At 58.3% G+C, this 15,046-nt stretch overlaps 1 pseudogene; it reads left to right on the top strand.

Moving 5' to 3' along the window:
- The window catches only part of LOC139826163 (dynein axonemal heavy chain 9-like), a 68,794-nt pseudogene extending 54,215 nt beyond the window's left edge, over window positions 1–14,579 (top strand).
- The last annotated feature ends 467 nt before the right edge of the window (window positions 14,580–15,046 follow it).

Raw genomic sequence — 15,046 nt, 5'->3', positions numbered from 1 at the left:
GTGCGGTGGGATGCAGCAACGTACAGGGGATGCAGCGAGGTGCGGGCGGATGCAGCAACGTACAGGGGATGCAGCGAGGTGCGGGCGGATGCAGCAACGTACAGGGGATGCAGCGAGGTGCGGGGGGATGCAGCAACGTACAGGGGATGCAGCGAGGTGCGGTGGGATGCAGCAACGTACAGGGGATGCAGCGAGGTGCGGGGGGATGCAGCAACGTACAGGGGATGCAGCGAGGTGCGGGGGGATGCAGCAACGTACAGGGGATGCAGCGAGGTGCGGGCGGATGCAGCAACGTACAGGGGATGCAGCGAGGTGCGGGGGGATGCAGCAACGTACAGGGGATGCAGCGAGGTGCGGGGGGATGCAGCAACGTGCAGGGGATGCAGCGAGGTGCGGGCGGATGCAGCAACGTACAGGGGATGCAGCGAGGTGCGGGGGGATGCAGCAACGTACAGGGGATGCAGCGAGGTGCGGGCGGATGCAGCAACGTACAGGGGATGCAGCGAGGTGCGGGCGGATGCAGCGAGGTGCGGGGGGATGCAGCAACGTACAGGGGATGCAGCGAGGTGCGGGCGGATGCAGCAACGTACAGGGGATGCAGCGAGGTGCGGGCGGATGCAGCAACGTACAGGGGATGCAGCGAGGTGCGGGCGGATGCAGCAACGTACAGGGGATGCAGCGAGGTGCGGGGGGATGCAGCAACGTACAGGGGATGCAGCGAGGTGCGGGGGGATGCAGCAACGTACAGGGGATGCAGCGAGGTGCGGGCGGATGCAGCAACGTACAGGGGATGCAGCAAGGTGCGGGCGGATGCAGCAACGTACAGGGGATGCAGCGAGGTGCGGGGGGATGCAGCAACGTACAGGGGATGCAGCGAGGTGCGGGCGGATGCAGCATGCCATGGGTCCCCTCCCAGACACATCGAGGCCTTCTGCCCATGTGCTCAGCAGTGCCCACTGGGCACTGTATTGCATGCAGGAAGTTATCATCTCACCAATATAATAGGCTCAGGTAGGATCTCTCAGCAAAGCATATTTTATTAACGATTTTGCAAGGTCGGGTGTTCCACCTAAAGGTAGGCACACAAAACAGGGCAAAAAGCCACTGCTTATATCCACCCCTAATCCCAACTGCAAATTCCCTCCCCAGTTCCCCGTTGGTTGGGTACGGCAGGGTTTACAGACTACCTGACACTTCCTAGCTGCCAAGGCTCAGTTTACCTGTCTCACGACTCCATTCTAATAACCCTTCCCATTATTTCTTTATTTTCATTGAAGGTGTGTTTTCTTGACTGTCTGAATTTTAACCACTGGAATGGTTTTCAATTCCTCCACACCCGCTCTGGGCAGCCTGGGCCAGGCTCTGGCACCTCCCAGCAAACAAGTTTCTGCTCATGTTCAGATGGAGCCTCCTGTGTTTCAGTCTGTGCCCGTTGCCCCTCACCCTGGCGTTGGGCACCACTGAACAGAGTCTGGTCCATCCTCTGACAGCCACCCTGAGATATTGATCCCATTGATCAGATCCCTCTCAGCTTCTCTTCTCCAGCTCAACAGCCCCAGCTCTCTCAGTTTCTTGTCACAAGAAAGGTGCTCCAGATCCCTTAGCATCTTTGTAGCCACCGCTGGACTCTCTCCAGTAATTCCTTGTCCTTCTTAAACCAGGGAGCCCAGGACTCCCTGTCCTCCCCCGGCAGCAGCAGCCTGCTGACCCTTGTCATGTCCCACCTGGCGCTATGGTTGGGGGAAGTGTGACTGAGATTTGTCAGTCCCCTGGGTTGGAAAAAAGTACATACAATCCTGAAGGTCCACAAACAAAAGACCTTTATTTTTTGTAGCTTGGTCCAATTGGCAAATGACTCAGTGGCAGAAGGATTTATGTTACTTAAGCTCAATCGATAAACAGTTTAGCAGCGAAAAGATTCACATGAAAGAGTTTTGTGGCACAAGTGGGGCTCTAAACCTTATGTTACTGTATTACTCACAAAAAGGAAGGCAAAGAAATAGGAATATAGGAAGGAAAGAGAGAGGAAGAAAAGAAGGGGAAAGGAAGGGGGAAGGAAATGGGAAGGGAAGGAAAAGGAAAGGGAAAGGAAAGGTCTCACCACCCTTAGGGCTCCGTGGTGTGTTTGAGGGGTTTGTAGTCTCAGGCCCAGTTCCTATGCAGGAATGCTTGGGTCTGTAGTCAGGGTTCAGCACCCTGTGGTGTGTGGTTCGGTTCCCGTGGTCAGCCCGGTGGGTGGAAGGGTCCCCAGGGTGGCACCCTGCCCGTGCTGGCACAGGTTTTATAGGGTTTATAGCCCTCGGGATCACCTGGGCTTTTGTGCAGGCGTCACTGGGGGTGATTGTGGAAGATGGGGGAGGCCCGGAGGGTCTCTCAGCCTGGGCCTTGACACCGTGTCGGGCCTGTCAGCGCACAGGCTGCGTGTCCTTCAACACAGCACTGCCTGTGTCACCCAGCCTTTGTCTGTGGCTGTCACCTCGGCCTTGACATGTAAATCACCATTCACCTGCTCACGATGGCCCGTCTCCCATGACTGGGTGTTGCAGGGCTGGGTTTGCCACAGTGTTTGAGAGTCACCCTTGTAGTCTCTCACACCCTGTCCCGGGTTGGGATCAAACCAGAGACACTCCTGCTGTTTTCTGCCATTTCCATGCAAGTGAAGAGTATGGCCCAGGGGCTTTGCTCAGTGCTTATTACTGATAGAAATATTAGCTACAGGTTGTTGAAGCTGAAGGATTTCCACCAGGAGCAGGACTCGCGTGTGCCAGGCCGTGTACAGATAGGCCGGCAACCTGGGCCTGGGCCTCATCTTGGCAAGACGCAGAATTTGACCCCCTGAAGACAAGCGGCCTCTGGCAGCCCAGGGACACGTACTGAGAGAGGCAGTGGCCGTGGTCACTGTGCTGCTGCTTGTGTTTTGCCCGAAGGTACGACCGGACCAAGCTGTCGCTGAAGGAGATCACGAACGTGCAGTGTGTGTCGTGCGTGAACCCGACGGTGGGGAGCTTCACCATCAACCCTCGGCTGCAGGTAAAGCCCTGCACAACGGCAGGTGCATCGCTGGGTTTATTTTGGGGTGGATCATTTAAACGTGAGGTTAGAGGACAACCACTGGCAGATCCTGCTGTTGTTTTATCAGTACAAATGGCACGAATCTGTCGAGTGACTGTGATTCCTAATAGTGAAGCACCGAACTGGGTCCCTTATTCCCTTGTTTGTTTTTCCTCGCATTCTGCAGCTCCGTCAGAGGAGGAAGTCAAAAGTTGCCAGCCAGCTTAACACCTACTTTCAGGACAACCTTCTGGTCCATACAGGCAGATTTTGCCTTCATTTAGCTCGTATTTAGCTCTGAAGCATGGTGCATTAACGCCGCCTGCTTTCCAGAATTGTCTGATGCAGCTGTCAGTAAAAAGAGGTGTGGGGGAGAAACCCAAACGAAGAAAACAGACAAAACTAAAAAAAAACCCAAGCCACACCAAAGCACAACAACAACAAAAACCCCAACAAACCCCAAACCAAGCAACCAAACAAAACCAACAAAACAACACCAAAACCAACCAACCAACCAAATCCCCCCAAAAACCTAACCGAACAAAAAAACCCCAAGCCAAACAAAAAGCAGTTCAAGCGCTGCTGATAACAGAAGATTTGGGAAGAGATCTTAAACATTAGACTTTGATTTTTGGGAGCTGCCAACCGATGGAGGGACTGGGTAGCAGTGAGCAAAATTCATTTCATCATGGAGAAACCTAATGACCAGAGTCAGCTTGGACCCTGGCTCCTCTTCAGCAAGGTGTGGAGTTAAAATGAAGTGTCCCATGGGCAACTTTGCAAGTTCCAAATTAGTAAAGAGGTCCTCTGGGAGATGGCACCTTCCAGGGGCTGCTCTTAATAGAGACAGTGACTGGGCTTTGTCAGAGGTCGGTGGGACCTTCAGAGCCCTTTGGCTCTTCAATGGACTGCACTTCCAGTGTAGCATTGGTGAGATGCAGTTGAAAATCCCTGGTTTAGTGAGCAGAGTGATGTCACTTCCCACCTGAGCTCTGCTGGCAAACTGGGAGAGGGAAATAACCTTGTTCAGGTGGACTGCAAATCAGAGAATCATAGAACAACCCAGGTTGGAAGGGACCTCAAAAGATCATCTGGTCCAGCATTTCATGGGAAAGGGAGCCTAGATGAGATTATCACAGCAAATCCCCAAGGGCATTTTGCTTGAAAGGTGTTTTTCTACCTCTCTGACCTTTCCATGCCTTCCTTTCTCTCCCTCAGCGTCACTTCTGTGTCTTCGCGCTGTCCATCCCTGGGCAGGATGCCTTGTCCAGGATCTATAGCACCATTTTAACGCAGCACCTGACAAGTGGAAATTTCTCGGGGGCTGTGCAAAAATCAGCTCAGCAGCTGATTGCCCTTGCCCTGGGACTGCACCAGAAAGTAGCCGCTACATTCCTTCCAACAGCCATCAAGTTCCACTACATTTTCAACTTGAGAGACTTCTCCAATATCTTCCAAGTAAGTGCAGTTGCTGTCCTGTGGGACTTGAAGCTTGTCCCGATGCTACAAGAGGCTGCGGAGCTGTGTTCCTCTAGCTCTGGTGGGCAGAATGCAGTCTCCTACCTAAAAATGACACAGCACATGTGTGCCCTGAGTAAAGTGGGTGACCTTAGGCCATTCCTTAATTCCTTGTTAGTTTTGGATGGATTCCAGAACCATTGCCCATGGCTTTGAGAAGCTTAGTTACTTTCCAGCCTCTTGTGGTCAGCGGGGAGGGATGAGTAGTTCCAGATGGATGTGCAGGTTTGGGGTGGGTTGAAATGCCCTCTGGCTGTAGAAGGGACCAGCTGAAGGGAGCTTTGGGCTTCCGACTTCAGCACTTAAATGACTGATGTCCTCAGGGCCCATTGTGACATTCTGGGGACCCCCTTTGTCGCCAGGGCCCATTGTGGCACCATGGGACCGCCTTTGTCACTGGGGACCATTGTGACATTCCAGGATTCCACTTTGTCCCCAGGGCCCGTTCTGACACCGTGGGGACCCCCATTGTCCCCAGGGCCCATTGTGACATCCTGGGGACCGCCCTTTGTCCCCAGGGAACATTGTGACATTCATGTGACCCATCTTTGTCCCCAAGGCCCATTGTAACACCATGATGACCCCCTTGTCACTGGGGAGACGTTGCGACACCATGAGGACCCCCCATAGTCCCCAGGGCCCATTGTGACGTCCCAGGACCCCCCGTTATCCCCAGGGCCCATTGTGACATCTTGGGGACCCCCTTGTCCCCAGGGCCCATTGTGACGTCCCCGGACCCCCTTTGTCCCCAGGGCCCATTGTGGCACCATGGGGACCTCCTTTGTCCCCAGGGCTTATTGTGACACCATGGGGACCCCCCTTGTCCCCAGGGCCCTTTGTGACATTCAGGGGACCCCTCTTTGTCCCCAGGGCCTATTGTGTCATCCTAATGATCCCCCCTTGTCTATAGGGCCCATTGTGACGTCCCAGGACCCCTCATTGTCCCCAGGGACCATTGTGACACCATGGGTACCCCGCCTTGTCCCCACGGCCCATTGTGACATCCTGGGACCCCCGTTTGTCCCCAGTGCTCATTGTGAAATCCTGGGTACCCCCTTTGTCCCCAGGGCCCATTGTGACATCCTGGGGATCCCTTTGTCACTGGGGCCCATTGTGTCATCCCAGGACCCCACTTTGTCCCTAGGGCCCATTGTGACACCGTGGGGACCCCTTTGTCCCCAGGGCCCATTCTTACATTCAGGGGACCCCCCTTTTCCCCAGGGCCCATTGTGACATCCTGGGGACCCTTTTTGTCCCCAGGGCCCATTGTGACAGGGTGGGGCCCCCCTTGTCACTGCGGACCCATTGTGACACTATGGGCACCCCACATTGTTCCCAGGGCCCATTGTGACATCCGGGGAACCCCCTTGTCCCCAGGGCCTATAGTGGCACCGTGGGGACCCCTCTTGTCACTTGGGCCCATTGTGACACCGTGGGGACCCCCCCTTTGTCCCCAGAGCACATTGAGACATCCCAGGACCCCCCATTGTCCCCAGAGCCCATTGTGACATCCTGGGGACCCCTTTTGTCCCAAGGGCCCATTGTGGCACCATGAGGACCCCCTTTGTCCCCAGGGCCCATTGTGACACCCTGGGGACCCTATTGTCCCCATGGTCCGTCGTGGCACCGTGGGGACCCCCTTTGTCCCCAGGGCCCATTGTGACATCCCAGGACCCGCCATTGTCCCCAGGGTCCATTGTGACATCCTGGGGGCCATCCTTTGTTCCCAGGACCCACTGTGACATTCAAGGGACTCCCCATTGTCCCCAGGGCCCATTGTGACGTCCCAGGACCCCTCATTGTCCCCAGGGCCCATTGTGACATCCTGGGCACCCCCTTTGTCCCCAGGGCTCACTGTGGCACCATGGGGACCCCTTTTGTCACTGGGGCCCATTGTGGCACCATGGAGACCCCCTTTGTCCCCAGTGCCCATTGTGACGTCCCAGGACCCCACTTTGTCCCCAGGGACCATTGTAGACACCATGGGCACCACATTTGTCCCTGGGGCCCATTGTGAAATCCCAGGACCCCCCATTGTTACCAGGGCCCATTGTGACATCATGGGGACCCCCCTTTGTCCCCAGGGCTCATTGTGACGTCCCAGGACCCCTCGTTTTCCCCAGGCCCCATTGTGACATTCTGGGGACCCCCCCTTGTCCCCAGGGCCCATTGTGACACCGTGGGCACCCCCATTGTCCCCAAGGCCCACTGAGACATCCTGGGGACACCCTTTGTCCCCAGGCCCCATTGTGGCACCTTGGGCACCCTCTTTGTCCCCAGGACCCTTTGTGACATCCGGGGGACCCCCTTGTCCCCAGGGCCCATAGTGGCACCGTGGGGACCCCTTTTGTCACTTGGGCCCATTGTGACACCGTGGAGACCCCCCCTTTGTCCCCAGAGGACATTGTGACATCCTGGGGACCCCTCTTCGTCCCCAGGGCCCATTGTGATGTCCCAGGACCCCGCTTTGTCCCCAGGGCCCATTGTGACACCATGGGGACCCGATTTGTCACTGGGGCCCATTTTGACATCCCAGGACCCCGCTTTGTCCCCAGGGCCCATTGTGACACCATGGGGACCCGATTTGTCACTGGGGCCCATTTTGACATCCCAGGACCCCGCTTTGTCCCCAGGGCCCATTGTGACAGCGTCGGGAACCCCCTTGTGCCCAGGACCCATTGTGACATCCTGGGGACCCCACTTTGTCCCCAGGGCCCATTGTGACACCGTGGAGACCCCACTTGTTCGCAGGACCCGTTGTGGCATTCTGTGGACTCCCTTTGTCCCCATGGCCCATGGTGACACCATGGGGACCCCATTTGTCACTGGGGCCCATTGTGACATCCCAGGACCCCCCATTGTCCCCAGGGCCCACTGAGATATCCTGGGGACCACCCTTTTTCCCCAAGGCCCATTGTGACACCGTCGGGATACCCCATGTCCCCAGGGCCCATTGTGACCTCCTGGGGAGACCCCATTGTCCCCAAGGCCCATTGTGGCACCATGGGGACCCCCTTTGTCCCCAGGGCCCATTGTGACATCCTGGGGACCCCCTGTGTCCCCAGGGCCCATTGTGACACCATGGGGACCTCCTTTATCCCCACGGCCCATCGTGACATCCCAGGAGCCCCCGTTGTTCCCAGGGCCCATTGTGACATCCTGGGACCCCCCTTTTCCCCAGGGCCCATTGTGACATCCCAGGATCCCGTTTGTCCCCAGGGCCCATTGTAACGTCCCAGGACCCCCCATTTACCCCAGGGCCCATTGTGACATCCTGGAGTCCCCCTTTTGTCCCCTGGGCCCATTGTGACACTGTGGGGACCTCCTTTGTCCCCAGGGCCCATTGTGACACTGTGAGGACCCCCTTTGTCCCCAGGGCTCATTGTGACATCCTTGGGAATCCCTTTGTCCCCATGGGCAATTGCGACATCCCAGGACCCCTCTCCTTGTCCCCAGGGCCCATCGTGACACCGTAGGGACCCCCCTTGTCACTGGAGACCCATTTTGACATCCCAGGACCCCCTGTTGTCCGCAGGCCTCATTGTGACACCATGGGGACCCCATTTGTCACTGGAGCCCATTGTGACATCCCAGGACCCCTCATTGTCCCCAGGGCCCATTGTGACATCCTGGGGAGCCCCTCGTCCCCAGTGACCTTTGTGACATCCTAGGGACCCCCGTTGTCCCCAGTGCCCATTGTGACATTCTGGGGACCCCCTTTGTCACCTGGGCCTATTGTGGCACCATGGGCACCCCCCATTGTCACCAGGGCCCATTGTGACATCCCAGGACCCCAATTTGTCCCCAGGGCCCATTGTGACACCGTGGGGACCCCCTTTGTCCCCAGGGCCCATTGTGAACATCCTGGGGACCCCCTTGTCCCCAGGGCCCATTGTGAACGTCCCAGGACCCCCCGTTGTCCCCAGGGCCCATTCTGACATCCTGAGGACCTCCCTTGTCCCCAGGGCCCATTGTGACATCCTGGGGACCCTGTTTGTCCCCAGGGCCCATTGTGGCAATATGGGGACCCCCTTTGTCATTGAGACCCATTGTGACATCCCAGGACCCCCTCTGGTCCCCAGGACCCATTGTGACATCCTGGGGACCTTCTTTGTCCCAAGACCCCATTGTGACATCCTGGGGACCCCCCATTGTGCCAAGGGCCCATTATGACACCATGGGGATCCCCTTTGTCCCCAGGGCCCATTGTGACGTCCCAGGACCCCCCGTTGTCCCCAGGGCCCATTGTGACATCCTGGGGACCCCCCTTGTCCCCAGGCCCCATTGTGACATCCCGGGACCCCCTTTGTCCCCAGGTCCCATTGTGACATCATGGGGAACCCCCTTGTCCTCAGGGCCCATTGTGACAGCCCAGGACCTTACTTTGTCCCCAGGGCCCATTGTGATATTCGGGGGACCCCCTTGTCCCCAAGGCCCATAGTGGCACCATGGGGACCCCCCTTTTCCCCAGTGCCCATTGTGACATCCTGGGGACCCCGCTTGTCCCCAGGGCCCATTGTGACATCCTGGGGACCCACTATGTGCCCAGGTCCCATTGTGACATCCTAGGACCCCCATTGTCCCCAGAGCCCATTGTGACATCCTGGGGACCCCCCTGTCCCCTGGGCCCATTGTAATGTCCCAGGACCCCACTTTGTCCTCAGGGCCCATTGTGACATTCTGGGGACCCCCTTTGTCGCTAGGGCCCATTGTGGCACCATGGGACCGCCTTTGTCACTGGGGACCATTGTGACATTCCAGGATTCCACTTTGTCCCCAGGGCCCGTTCTGACACCGTGGGGACCCCCATTGTCCCCAGGGCCCATTGTGACATCCTGGGGACCGCCCTTTGTCCCCAGGGAACATTGTGACATTCATGTGACCCATCTTTGTCCCCAAGGCCCATTGTAACATCCTGGGGATCCCCAATTGTCCCAGGGCTCATTGTGACATTCCACGACCCTCTTTGTTCCCAGGCCCCATTGTGACATCCTGGGAACCCCACTTTGTCTCCAGGGCCCATTGTGACGTCCCAGGACCCCCTTTGTCCCCAGGGCCCACTGTGGCACCATGGGGACCTCCTTTGTCCCCAGGGCTTATTGTGACACCATGGGGACCCAACTTGTCCCCAGGGCCCTTTGTGACATTCAGGGGACCCCTCTTTGTCCCCAGGGCCTATTGTGTCATCCTAATGATCCCCGCTTGTCTATAGGGCCCATTGTGACGTCCCAGGACCCCTCATTGTCCCCAGGGACCATTGTGACACCATGGGTACCCCGCCTTGTCCCCACGGCCCATTGTGACATCCTGGGACCCCCGTTTGTCCCCAGTGCTCATTGTGAAATCCTGGGTACCCCCTTTGTCCCCAGGGCCCATTGTGACATCCTGGGGAACCCCTTTGTCCCCAGGGCCCATTGTGACCTTCAAGGGAACCCACATTGTCCCCAGGGCCCATTGTGACGTCCTAGGACCCCCCGTAGTCCCCAGGACCCATTGTGACATCCTGGGGACCCCCCTCTGTTCTTAGGGCTCATTGTGACATTGAGGAGACCCCCCCTTGTCCCCAGGGCCGATTGTGACGTCCTAGGGACCCCCTTTGTCCCCAGGGCCCATTGTGACTGCATAGGGACCCCCTTTGTCCCCAGGGCCCATTGTGACATCCCAGGAACCCCTGTTGTCCCCAGGGCCCATTGTAATGTCCCAGGACCCCTCTTTGTCCCCAGGGCCCATTCTGACACTGTGGGGACCCCCTTTGTTTCCAGGGACCATTGTGACATCCTGGGGACCCCCTTTGTCACTGGGGCCCACTGTGACATCCCAGGACGCCCTCTGGTCCCCATGGCCCGTTGTGACTCCATGGGGACACCATTTGTCACTGGGGCCCATTGTGACATCCCAGGACCCCCATTGTCCCCAGGGCCCTTTGTGAAATTCAGGGGACCCCTCCTTGTCCCCAGGGCCTATTGTGTCATCCTAAGAATCCCCCCTTTGTCTCTAGGGCCCATTGTGACGTCCCAGGACCCCTCATTGTCCCCAGGGACCATTGTGACATCCTGGGGACCCCCTTTTGTCCTCAGGGCCAATTGTGACACTGTGGGGAACCCCCTTTGTCCCCAGGGCCTATTGTGACACCGTCGGGACCCCCCTTGTCCCCAAGGCCCATTGTGACATCCTGGGGACCTCCTTTGTCCCCAGGGCCCATTGTGGCACCATGGGGACCCCCTTTGTCACTGGGACCCATTGTGACATCTCAGGACCCCACTTTGCCCCCAGGGCTCATTGTGAAATCCTGGGGACTCCCATTGTCCCCAGGGCCCATTGTGACATCCTGGGGAACCCCTTTGTCACGGGGCCCATTGTGTCATCCCAGGACCACCCATTGTCCCTAGGGCTCACTGTGACATCCTGCGGACCCCCTTTGTCTCCAGGGCCCACTGTGACACCGTGGGGACCCCTTTGTCACCAGAGCCCATTGTGATATCCTGGGGACCCCCCTTTGTCCCCAGGGCCCATTGTGACATCGCAGGACCTCCCATTGTACCCAGGGCCCATTGTGACACTGTGGGGATCCCGCTTGTCCTCAGGGCCCATTATGACATTTAGGGGACCCCTCTTTGTCCCCAGGGCCCATTGTGATATCCTTGGGACCTCATTTGTCCCCAGGGCCCATTGTTGTACCATGGGGACCCCCTTTGTCCCCAGGGCCCATTGTGACATCCCAGGACCCCAGTTTGTCCCTAGGGCCCATTGTGGCACTGTGGGGACCCCGCTCGTCCTCAAGGACCATTGTGACATTCAGGGGACCCCTCTTTGTCTCCAGGGCCTATTGTGAAATTCTGGGCACCCCCCCTTTGTCCCCAGGGCCCATTGTGACATTCAGGGGACCCCTCTTTGTCCTCAGGGCACATTGTGACATCCCAGGACCACCCCTTGTCCCCAGGGCCCATTGTGACATTCAGGGGACCCCTCTTTGTCCCCAGGGTCCATTGTGACGTCCCAGGACCCTCCATTGTCCCCAGGGGCCATTGTGACTTTGCAGGACCCCCCATTGTCCCCAGGGCCCATTGTGACATCCCAGGACCCCTCATTGTCCCCAGGACCCATGTGATATCCTGGGGACACCCTTGTCCTCAGAGCCCATCGTGGCCCCGTGGGGAACCCCTCTTTGTCCCCAGAGCCCATTGTTACATCCTGGGGAGCCCCCTTTGTCCCCAGGGCCCATTGTGACATCCTGGGGAGCCCCCTTTGTCCCCAAGGCCCATTGTGACTTCCCAGGACTCCCCATTGTCCCCAGGGCCCATTGTGACTTTCAGGGGATCCTCCTTTGTCCCCACGCCCATTGTGACACCATGGTGACCCCCCGTTTTGTCTCCAGGGCCCATCGTGACATCCCAGGACCCCCCATTGTCCCCAAGGCCCATTGTGACATCCTGGGGAGCCCCCTTTGTCCCCAGGGCCCATTGTGACATCCCAGGACCCCCCATTGTCCCCAAGGCCCATTGTGACATCCTGGGGAGCCCCCTTTGTCCCCAGGGCCCATTGTGACATCCCAGGACCCCCCATTGTCCCCAAGGCCCATTGTGACATCCTGGGGACCACCCTTTGTCCCTAGGGCCCATTGTGACATCGCAGGACCCCCCATTGTCCCCAGGGCACATTGTGACACCATGGGGACCCCCATTGTCACCAGGGCCCATTGTGACACTATGGGGACCCCCCCTTTGTCCCCAGGGCCCAGTGTGACAATTAGGGAACCCCCCCTTGTCCCCTGGGCCCATTGTGATGTCACAAGACCCCCCCTTTTTCCCAGGGCCCATTGTGACATCCTGGGGACCCCCTTTGTCTCCAGGGCCCATTGTGACATCCCAGGACCCCCCATGGTCCCCAGAGGCCATTGTGACATCCTGGGGACCCGCTTTGTCCCCAGGGCCCATTGTGACTTTCAGGGGATCCCCCTTTGTCCCCAGGGCCCATTGTGACACCATGGGGACCCCACCTTGTCCTCAGGGCCCGTTCTGACATCCTGGGCACCCCCCATTGTCCCCAGGGGCCATTGTGACATCCTGGGGACCCCCTTTGTCTCCAGCGCCCATTGTGACACCGTCCGGACCCCCCATTGTCCCCAGGGCCCATTGTGACACTATGGGGACTCCGTTTGTCCCCAGGGCCCATTGTGACACTATGGGGACCCCCCCTTGTCCTCAGGGCCCACTGTGACATCCTGGGGACCCCCCCTTGTCCCCGCCATCCGTGTCCCCGCGGTGCCACCTCCACTGTCCCCTCTGTCCTGCAGATCCCCAGTGGTACCCGGCCCAGCAGTCCCTGCGCCTGGACCCCAGTGAGTGGCCCCAGGTGTCCCCAAGGTGTCCCCGCATTGTCCCTGGGTGTCCCATGGTGTCCCTGGGAGTCCCTGTGTGTCCTGTGGTGTCCCCAGGTGACCCTGGTGTCCCCAGGTGTCCCTGTGGTGTTCCCCCAGTGTCTGCCGGTGTCCCCAAGTGGCCCCGTGGTGTCCCCCGCTGTCCTCTGGTGTCCCTGTGTTCTCTCCTGCGTATCCCTGTGGTGTCCCTTTGTTGTCACTGGGTGTCACTGCTGTCCCTGCTCTCCCTGCTGTCCCTGGGTGTCCCCACTGTCCCTGGGTGTCCCCACTGTACCCAGTGTCCCTGGGTATCTCTGGGTGTCCCCACTGTCCCCGCTGTCCCTGCTCTCCCCACTGTCCCTGGGTGTCCCCACTGTCCCTGGGTGTCCCTGCTCTCCCCAGTGTCCCCACTCTCCCTGCTGTCCCTGCTGTCCCCACTGTCCCCAGCATCCCTGGGTGTCCCTCCTGTCCCCACTGTCCCTGCTCTCCCCAGTGTCCCTGGGTGTCCCTGCTCTCCCTGTTGTCCCCACTGTCCCCAGTGTCCCTGGTGTCCCCAGTATCCCTGGTGGCCCTGGGTGTCCCCACTGTCCCTGGGTGTCCCTGCTGTCCCCGGTGTCCCCACTGTCCCTGGGTGTCCCTGCTGTCCCCGGTGTCCCCACTGTCCCTGGTGTCCCCACTATCCCCACTGTCCCTGGGTGTCCCATAGAGACCCTGGTGTCCCCATGTCCCTGTCCCTGGTGTCCCCATGTCCCTGTCCCCAGTGTCCCCATGTGCCTGTCCCCAGTGTCCCCATGTGCCTGTCCCCGGTGTCCCCATGTAACGGTCAGTCTGTCCATCCATCTGTCCGTCCCTCTGTCCCCGTGTCCGTCCCTCTGTCCCTTCCTCTGTCCGTCCATCCGTCCCTCTGTCCCTCTGTCCCCATGTCCGTCCCTGTCGAGGGTTAAGATTGCGGGGTGACAATCAAACCCTGGCAGATGTGTTGTCAACCTCCTCTGCCCCCCACTTTCCCCTTTTGCCCCTCCCTCTCCCCCCTTCCCACTCAGCACAGGCGATCGGGAGGGGAAGAAGCACAGAGGGGAGAGAGCTGGAAAAGTTAAAGATGTTTTACTGATGCTACTGATGAGAACAGAGAAAATAATACAAATATACAAAACCCATCTTGTAAGTCTGAGCAACTGCAGAGCCAGCACCCAAAGTCCTGGATCAGACTCTGCAGCCAACCGGAGCTGGATTCAGTCTCTCACTGGCCTCCGTTCGCAGGGACGACCAGCAAGGTCCTCTCCTAATGTCGGCCATGAGCAGAAGGGAAGGAAAAAGGCAAAAGGGAAGGGAAAAAGGGACGAGATCCTCGTGATCTCCCACTTTTATATGAAGTATTCACGTGAACGGAATGTTATACACAGTTGGTCACCGGTTTCTCGTTGCCCCTCTCGCGAGATGTCCATCTGTGCTTGTCAATAAGTTTCCATTCCATTGCTGGGTTTGCCAAAACATGTGTCTGGTTCTCCAGGAAAATGCAGCTGACATGAAGGCTTTGGCTGACAGGCAAAATTCACTAAAAGAGAAACTTGTTTTTACCAAAACCAGGACAGGTGGGGCGCAGAGGCTGCTGAGACATGGAGATGGACTGGGACACGGGGGTGGGCTGGGACATAGAGATAGGCTGGGACATGGATGGCCTGGGTCACAGAGACTGCTGGGATGTGCAGACGGGCTGGGTCATGGGCACGAGTCAGAGCCAGCACAGGAGCAGGGAGGCTGGGGCAGCTCCATCCTGCAGACGTGCTTGTCCTGGCCATGCCAGCCATGGGATACGTGCCCCAGCACAGACACATACCCGTGGGACACACAGCTGGCCACAGGGACCCCAGAGACACACGCACGCCCCGTGCCATCATTCCAATTCGTTGGTGGAGCCGTGGTGGTCACTGGGGTGGCGGTGGCGGTGGCCAAGGGTGGCGAGGGTGGCACCAAGGTGCTCACAGTCCAAACTGATCACTGTGTTTAAAAAGATAATCGAGGGGGAAGGGCAACCAAAGAGCCAGGAATCCATATTTCAAATAAATCAATAAGGTGAGAGGGTTGTTAATTAGATGAATGAGACAGGTAAACTGAGGCCAG

The sequence above is a fragment of the Patagioenas fasciata genome, chromosome 35, assembly GCF_037038585.1.
Source record: "Patagioenas fasciata isolate bPatFas1 chromosome 35, bPatFas1.hap1, whole genome shotgun sequence".
NCBI lineage: Eukaryota > Metazoa > Chordata > Aves > Columbiformes > Columbidae > Patagioenas > Patagioenas fasciata.
This window is presented reverse-complemented; position numbering and strand designations above follow the sequence as displayed.